Source organism: Tenrec ecaudatus, chromosome 2 (genome assembly GCF_050624435.1).
Source record: "Tenrec ecaudatus isolate mTenEca1 chromosome 2, mTenEca1.hap1, whole genome shotgun sequence".
NCBI classification, from domain to species: domain Eukaryota; kingdom Metazoa; phylum Chordata; class Mammalia; order Afrosoricida; family Tenrecidae; genus Tenrec; species Tenrec ecaudatus.
The window spans coordinates 19,146,888-19,155,061 of NC_134531.1; the positions used below are offsets into that span (position 1 = coordinate 19,146,888).

At 34.7% G+C, this 8,174-nt stretch overlaps 1 non-coding gene across 1 annotated transcript; it reads left to right on the top strand.

Annotated features, from left to right (window-relative positions):
* Positions 1–4,064: 4,064 nt before the first annotated feature.
* Positions 4,065–4,171, top strand: LOC142441997 (U6 spliceosomal RNA). Its single transcript, XR_012783268.1, has one exon. It is a non-coding gene; the product is annotated as a U6 spliceosomal RNA (small nuclear RNA).
* The last annotated feature ends 4,003 nt before the right edge of the window (positions 4,172–8,174 follow it).

The window sequence follows — 8,174 nt, forward strand, 5'->3', positions numbered from 1 at the left end:
CTCAATTAATCTAAAATATAATATCCCATCACTTGATATCCATTTTGACCCACTCTACAGTAGTTTCCATTTAAAAGGGGGCGTGGAGAAAGGGGAAATACACATGGATTATGTCTTCAGCGAATCCGCTCTGGACATATAGATAAGGGATATGATGAGGATGGCTTTCATACTGAGTGCAGGGAAAAGTGGATTTTTGCAGAAGCAGTTAGGTTAAAATTTAACAACTTATCATTTAACTTCCCTATGACCCATTTAAAATTTATTGTAGTTTTTAATGTTTTCTGCTTTCTTTTCAATTGAGGTGCTTCCATATTTTACTTAGTTATTAATGTTAGTTTTCTTTTAATTTCCTCTATATGAAATTCAGGAGAGGTGAACACAAAGAGACAGTAACTGGTTGAAAGTATGGCAGGGGAGGTTGTGGGGAAATGGGATACTAATATAATTAGTACAAGAAACAAAAAAAGTGTTCTAAACTTGACTATGATGATGACTGCATACTCTTCCTAATATAAATGAACTATTGAGTTGTCTAATGTGTGAATTATATGACATAAGAGTTTTAAAAAGTATAGAACCGAAAATGATAGAAAATTTAGTAGCAAGACAATTTGGGGGGGGCTACAAATACAAAAAGAAAGAAAACAGAATACCATGGTTTGGGTCAGGTATGCCTTACTCTTCAAAGTAACATCTTTGATTTTCAACACTTTAAAAAGGACATGTGCATAAGAATTACCCACTCAAAGCATCATTTGATCCCTTGATTGTTACGTCCATGGATATTAATTGTGGACCCAAGTGAGACAAAAATCCTTAACAACATCCACCTTCCCCCCTTTTTCCATAATGCTACCTATCCGTCCAGTGTGAGGATTTGGATTTCTTCACATCGAGTTGTAATCCATACTGCAGTCTGTAAACTTTGAATTTTATCGTCAGGAACTTCAAGTCCTCCTTACTTTCAGCAATCGAGGTTGTGTCATCTGCATCTCAAAAACTGCTCACATGCATTTCTCCAATTCTGTTTGCACAGTCTTCTTCAAGTAATCCAGCTTCGCTGATTATGCGCTCAGCAAACAGATTGAATAAATACAGTGTAAAGATATAACCCTGAAAACACTCTTCTGCTTTTAAAACATACAGAATTCCCCTGTTCGGTTCATATAACTATAATTACCTCTTCACACATGTACACTTTCCATATGAATACAAGGAAAAGTTATGAAATTCCCGATCTCATCATTGATATTCAAATTATGTTTTGACCCACACAGTCAAATGCCTGGCCTAGTGAATAAAATATAAGTAAATCTATTTCTTGTATTCGTTGCTTTCAGCTAAGATCCATCAGACATCAGCAATGAAGCTTTGTTCCATGTTGTCTTCTGAATCTTGTTTGAACTTCTGGCAGCTCTGGTCTATGAATTGCTGAAACCCTTGATGGGTGACCTTCAGCAAAATTTTTCTTGCATGTGATATCAATAATATTGTGCTAAAATATGAGTTTTCTGTTGGGTCACCTTTCTTAAGCATGGATACAAATATGTTTGTGTTGTTAGATACTATCGAGCCAGCTTTGACCCAGAGAGACCCTCCGCACTATAGAATAAAACATTTATTGGTCCTGTGCCGTCCTCACAATTGTGCCGTCCTCACAATTCTCCCTTTGTCTGAGCCCACTGATTCATTCATGTTGTGACTCCTCTTTTTCACTCTCCTTCCACTTTACCAAACATGGCGTCCTTCTCAGGGACTGGTCTCTCCAGACAATATGTCCAAAGTGTGTCAAAGGAATTCTTTCTAGACAAATATGGAACTCGTCGAGTTAATTGGCCAAGTAACTTTCTGACAAGTTCCCTAGGAATCGAGAGGTGAGTGCTTCCTGTGCTGTTGAAACGACTACACAGATAGTCCATCAATCCCTGGAGCTTTGTTTTTGACTAATGCTTTCAGTGGAGCTTGAATGTCTTCCTTTGTGCCATGGGCTCTTGTTCAAATGCTACCTCCTGGCATGGGGGGATGTAAATTAGTTCTTTGGGCGCAGTGACTATGAGTGTGTTTCCTCTTATTTGGATGCCTCATGCATCAATCCATAAGGTTCCCTTAGAATTTTTCAATATTGCAACTTGAGGCTTGAATTTACTTCTTGTGTCCTTTCAGTTTGAGACATGCTAATGTGTTCTTCCTTTTATGGGTCTCCAACTTTAAGCTTATGCACATTTCATTATAATCTGGTACTTTGCCTTCCCAAGCCGCCCTTTGAAGTGCTCTATTTAACTTTGACTTCATGATTTCTTCCGCTTGCCTTAGCTACTCGAAGATTAATCACAAGTGTTAGGGTCTCTTCTGACATCCACGATGTGTTTTCATTCTTTCTTGTCTTTTTCATGACTTTTTTTGGCCTTCTTCACGAGTGATAGTTTTGACGATAGCCCCCAGTTCATCGGGGCTTCTCTCATCAGTATTCATGTTTAATGCAACATATCTCTTCTGGTTGTGTTCTCAAAATTTGAGTGATATAGACTCCAGATCATATTTGGGCTCTTGTGGATTTGATTTACCTATGAACAATGGACAGTTAAATGGTAAAACCCTGAAATGGTTCTAGCTGTTGCTACTGAACTTCTTCATCAACTCTTCTCAGAGATGAAGTCAGCTTGAGCTCTAGGTATTCTAGCTGGAGAAGTCTGTGTTTATAGCTGTCATTTTTGTTGTTGAAAAATTATTTGCTATGGACAAATAATTGTCTTTTATTTAGAAGGCTTAAGGTAATAAAGACTGCTCCCCTTAATTTACGGACAAGTACAATATTTAAAATATTTTCTCCAGAATCCTGGCAATATTTATGTTCTTATCCTTATCTTTCTTCATCTTTATATTTTAATTTTTGAATTGCTTAATTTTATTTATATACATGGTCTTGCAGGATTATGTGAAAAATTATAGAGAGAAGCTAAAATATTTTCACTTATCACAACATTTTATCTGGAAAGCCAGTAAATTACACAGTATTATATATTTGAAAATTAGAAATGTAACTAAAGTGATAGCATGAAGATATTCAAAATAAATTTTAAAATACTACAGGACTTTATCTGGAAAGCATTCAAGTTTTAATGAACACTATAAATTGTCCTTGGAATCTTTTTATCTTTCTTCTGCCAAATTGTGTTTATTGCATTTTTGCAAAATTATACAGCCTCTTTAATGAGTATTCTCGTTTTCATCTTGTCATAATTTTTAGAGGTCATTATGATTTTGTTATGCTACTTTAATCACGTATTTGCAAAAAACAAATCTTTATGTTAGTTGTATAATCTAGTAAAAAATGAAGACATTTTAAACTCACTTGAAGAGGTATAATTGAGTTATATGTTGTAATTATTCAAATAAGATATACTAAATAAAATAAACTACAGAATTCTCTTGGGAAAACCAAAGTCAGTTACTCAAATAATTTTACATCACTAAAGTTTCTAATAATTTTATTTTGTTATAATATATTTTAACAATAGCAACCAATACATATTTAATGAAATTTTCAAATGTTAAAAATGTAAATGCTTATGATTTCTTTCCTATTAGAAATGGTCTAATAACAACCATTGATTTGATATATCATATGATAATTGTAATCTCTTCTCCAAATAAACATAGAAGCTGTATAATGACAGCATTATTTTAGCATGCAAATGAAACTTTACTGAAGGTAATTAAAAAATGATGGCCATAGCACATCATGAGTGAGCGGAGAAAAAGTCAGGACAAATTCAAAAGAGGAGAGGAAAGGAGGGAGATTATTTCTGGCATCAATGGGATCTTAGTTAAAAGCAGGCAATACAAGAAAGATGTTTTCTTATGTTTCATTCGCTATGCAAAGTGAAGAGGACAAGTGATGCATTTGACAGAGAAGACTGACAGTAGCATGGACTGCCAGCAAGAATCCTTCTTAGATGGGGGGTGGGTCAGCCAATACCTCCTACAGTTGGCCAGTTTCACTCACTTCTTTGAGAAAGCACATCATGGTACAGTAAGAGAGCAGAGAAAAGAAGTCCGCTGTGCTCTCTTCAGCAGCACAGATACTAAATTAGGAACGACACAGACAAAGGTAGCATGGCCTCTGTGCGAGGATGACACGCACATTCATGAAGCATTGCCTGTTTTTTAAAACGATGCTGCCCTATCTGCAGGGAACTTGCTGTGGCCACAGTCCCTATCCAGGAAGCACTTGGAGACAACTCTGTGCATGGTGTAGCTCTGTGCAGCAAGGTCCACAGCACTGCTAAGTCTGCTAGCTGTTTGATGGTCATTAGTTTATTGCTCCCCACTCTCTAGTCTTGCTCATAGTCTATGATATACCACCGTGAAGATGCTTATAAATTAGGTGGTTTTTGTTTTGTTTTTAAGGCTTCCCCCACCCCCACTTTTTCATAATTGTAGTCTTTGTTGTTGTTGAGACTATTCATAGGAAAGCAAGCCAACTAAATAGTTTCTATGTGTTTAAAAAAAGAAGAAGAAGACTTAATGAAGTGGAGTGACAGGATGACTGCAATGGACTGAAACCTCACAAGCATCCTAGAAAGATGCCGATCAGCCAGCGAGCGCTTCATTCTGTAACTCAGAGGGTGCGTTTGAGTTGGAGATAATTGGACGGCACTGAAAAATAAAAGTGGTCCTTAGCTATTCAAATAAACACAGCATATGTGCACTAATTCTACATCCTTTGTTGCCGTTATTTTACAATAGAGTTACTCACAGATGAAATCGTTCACAGAATATGCCAGAAAATGATAAAATATATGAAAGCGTTATTGAACTAAGCTGTTAAGTGTTTGTATTCTATGACTACCCATATATAAACTTGGTGCTCATAATGAATAAATTGTTTTATGACAGGTTAATTTGATCTTAGGAAGGTATGGAAAAATTGTGATACTTAATGATGAAAATTTGCACATCAACATCACTAAGTAAGAAAAAATCACTTGAAGGGAAAGATAATTCTCAATTGTACATGATTGGATGAATGTTTATTTATTTTTCTGTGTGTGTGTGTGTGTGTCTGTGTGTGTAAGAGACATCACACTTTATTTCCAAATTTCCTTTAATACTTGACTGAGAGTTTTACTCAAGTTTAATAAGCTTTGAAAATAAGCTGACTAGATCCAATACATTCTTTCATCTGAATGATTTATAAGGAGATGGAGAGTGTGTTAATCATAAAATCTGTTGGGAATCCACATCTTGACAGTTAATAATACATTGAAAGACAGATACAAATATTTTTAAAGCATGCTGTGTGTATTAATTACCACAAAAACACTAGCTTAAACTAACAATAAATTATTATCTTACACATCTGTAGAACAGAAGTCTGATCCAGGTCTCTCTGGAGTATCATAATATCAGCTGGTTGCATCATTTATAAAGAATGTCTCTTTGATATTTACAGATTCAAGAGATCACCTTTGTTTCTCATTTTGTGGCCTCATTCCTACAATGAAAAACTAAAGTTACACTTTCCTATTCATGCTTTCATGGTCATATCAGCTAAAATGGTATGCTATCAGATGCCTTCCAGTGAGTTCCACCGCACAGAGACCCTATTGATAACACAAGGAAATACTGCTCCACCTGGAGACAACCTCACAGTTGTTAAGTTTGAGCCCATGGTTGCAACCACTGCATCAATCCATACCACTGGGCTCTCCCTCTTTTTCCCTGACTTTCTGCTCTATCAAGTATGATGTGCCTGCAGTTGATTAGTCTCTCCTGGTAGCATGCCCCAACTATGGGAGACAAAGTGCATTAACATGTTTATATATATATATATATATATATATATATATATATATATATATATATATATATATATATATATATGTATATATGTGTGTATATATATGTATATATACATTACTTATTTTTTTCATGTTGTGGTTGCTCAGGGATGATATTTTGTGTTCATTCTGGCTTAATAATGTAACTATTGAACCATATCAATGAAAGAAGAACATAGATGCTTAGCTTCCACAGTCATGTGGTAATTACATGAAAACCTACCCAGTTTTTATGTTCTGTACAGTCGGAGCATTTGTTTAATCCTGTGATGAATAATTCAGGTTCTTTCTTTCTCCTGCAGTCAAGGAGCAGTGGGTTCTCTGCTGACTTGTTATTTTAGAACTTCCTTCTCTCCTGGGAAATTCTGTCTGTCAATAGAGTTCTTAAATGGATTTGTGTTAAGCCTTCCACAGATACTTTGATATTAAAACTGTGTCTGAGTAAACAGGTGCATTCTGTGCAGTATTAAAAAAAAGCTACCTGTAATCCAATTTACTATTCACTTTTGAGCTGATATGAAGGTCAAAAGGTACTTAGCAATATGATTTGGGATTATAATTTTTTGTAGGCTCTCTACTCCAAAATGTATCAAGATTTTTCTTTATGTTTTGTAATATCCCTGAGAAATTATTTTGATCAAAGAAGATGTAAGTACATTATAATTTCTAGTGGTAAGTACATTATAATTTCTAGTGCATGTGTAAGGTCGATCTATTCTTATTTTATAGCTAATTGTAAAACCCAAATCTAATGTGATCTATATATTCTTCCCAAGCAATTATGTTGATGACTATCTATGTTGCCTAATTCCGCTTTCTTTTTTTTATTTGTAACTTTACAAGGGGTATTAATTACTCTGGTGGTATCTGAGTTAGGTAGATAAAAATAGAAATCCACATGTATAAATGAAAATAAGAGAGTGTATAGTCATATCAATTAAATAAGTAATAAACAATTACAAAATATTCTTTTATACTGAGAAGCCTTGCTCTATTGCCACACAAGAGACCCTAACCACACAAAGCAGAGACATGAGACAAAATATTTTAAAATAAAAAAACTCAGATTATTGTCTAATGATGGCCATCTATCTATACCTTAACTGTTTATTCTTGCCATAATACAAATACCTCATGTTGATTGGTACAAAGAAGAGAAATATTTCTTATTCAGAAATCTAGAAGCTAAATGTTGTATAGGTTTAGTCATCCTGAACCTCCTCTTGGTCCATGGTTGCTAGGTGACACTGAGTTGATTCGGACCCACACTGGCTCCATTTGCTACAGAGTCAAGAGTGTTCTCTCGGCTGTAATCTTCATGGATGCAGCTCAGCCTCAGAATTGCTGAACTTGTTCGAACATGCAACCATTCTGCTCACAGCCAGGTGTTTAACCGCTGTACCCGCAGAGTTTCTTTCATCCCTTGAGTCTTTGGATTCCTGGCTGAACATCAAGGCCTGCCAGGTGATTTCTGCCATATTTGTTTATCTCTTTCTGCTCTGGTCTCTTTAAAACTCATAGTCCATCGGATTTAAACCTTCCAACACTGGTATCATTTAAGTAACCTAACAAAATATATTATCTCTTATCAAGCAGAATCATATCCACAGGAATTGAAAGCATATTTTGGTGGGGAGAGGGCCAATCAAATTCATAATAATATTTCCTTCTCCCCACCTTTTGGCCATCATCAATGTGCAAATGTATAGCCAGAGCTGAGAACTAATGTAACAATCAGAGAGATGGAATAAATTCTAAGTGGCAACATATGCCTGTAACCCAATGATTTGACTAAAACATCTAACCCCCAAATTTTACTTTGAAGCTTTATAACATTCAGAAACAAGGACTAAGAGGAGATTTTAGGTTAATTATCTTCAAAGAGAGTTAAATGCAAGGATGCAGTCCATTACACAAGATATTCTTAGAAGGAGGACTTCAAATTTTCAAATATCTTTAGAGATAACTTGTGTGTGAAATTAATTAATTATAAAGTAAACAACTGCTAATAATAAGGAATTACAAATATTTGGTGTTACACCTCAAAATTGCAATAGGCTGTGATGGGTAGAAAAGATAAAAGGCCTGTCTTTCCATTTCAAAAGTACATATATAAGTAATAATCAGTTATTGTTTATTTAGTATGATAAAAACTCCAAAATAAAGGGAAGACTTATAAAACTTTTAAATTTATAAAATGCTTACATTTAATAAGAAACCATTGAAAGTTTTATTAGATATGTTTTAATATACATATATATTAGATTATATATAACATGTTATTATTCAATAATATTGATTTATAAATTGATCCAATGTATCCTTGAA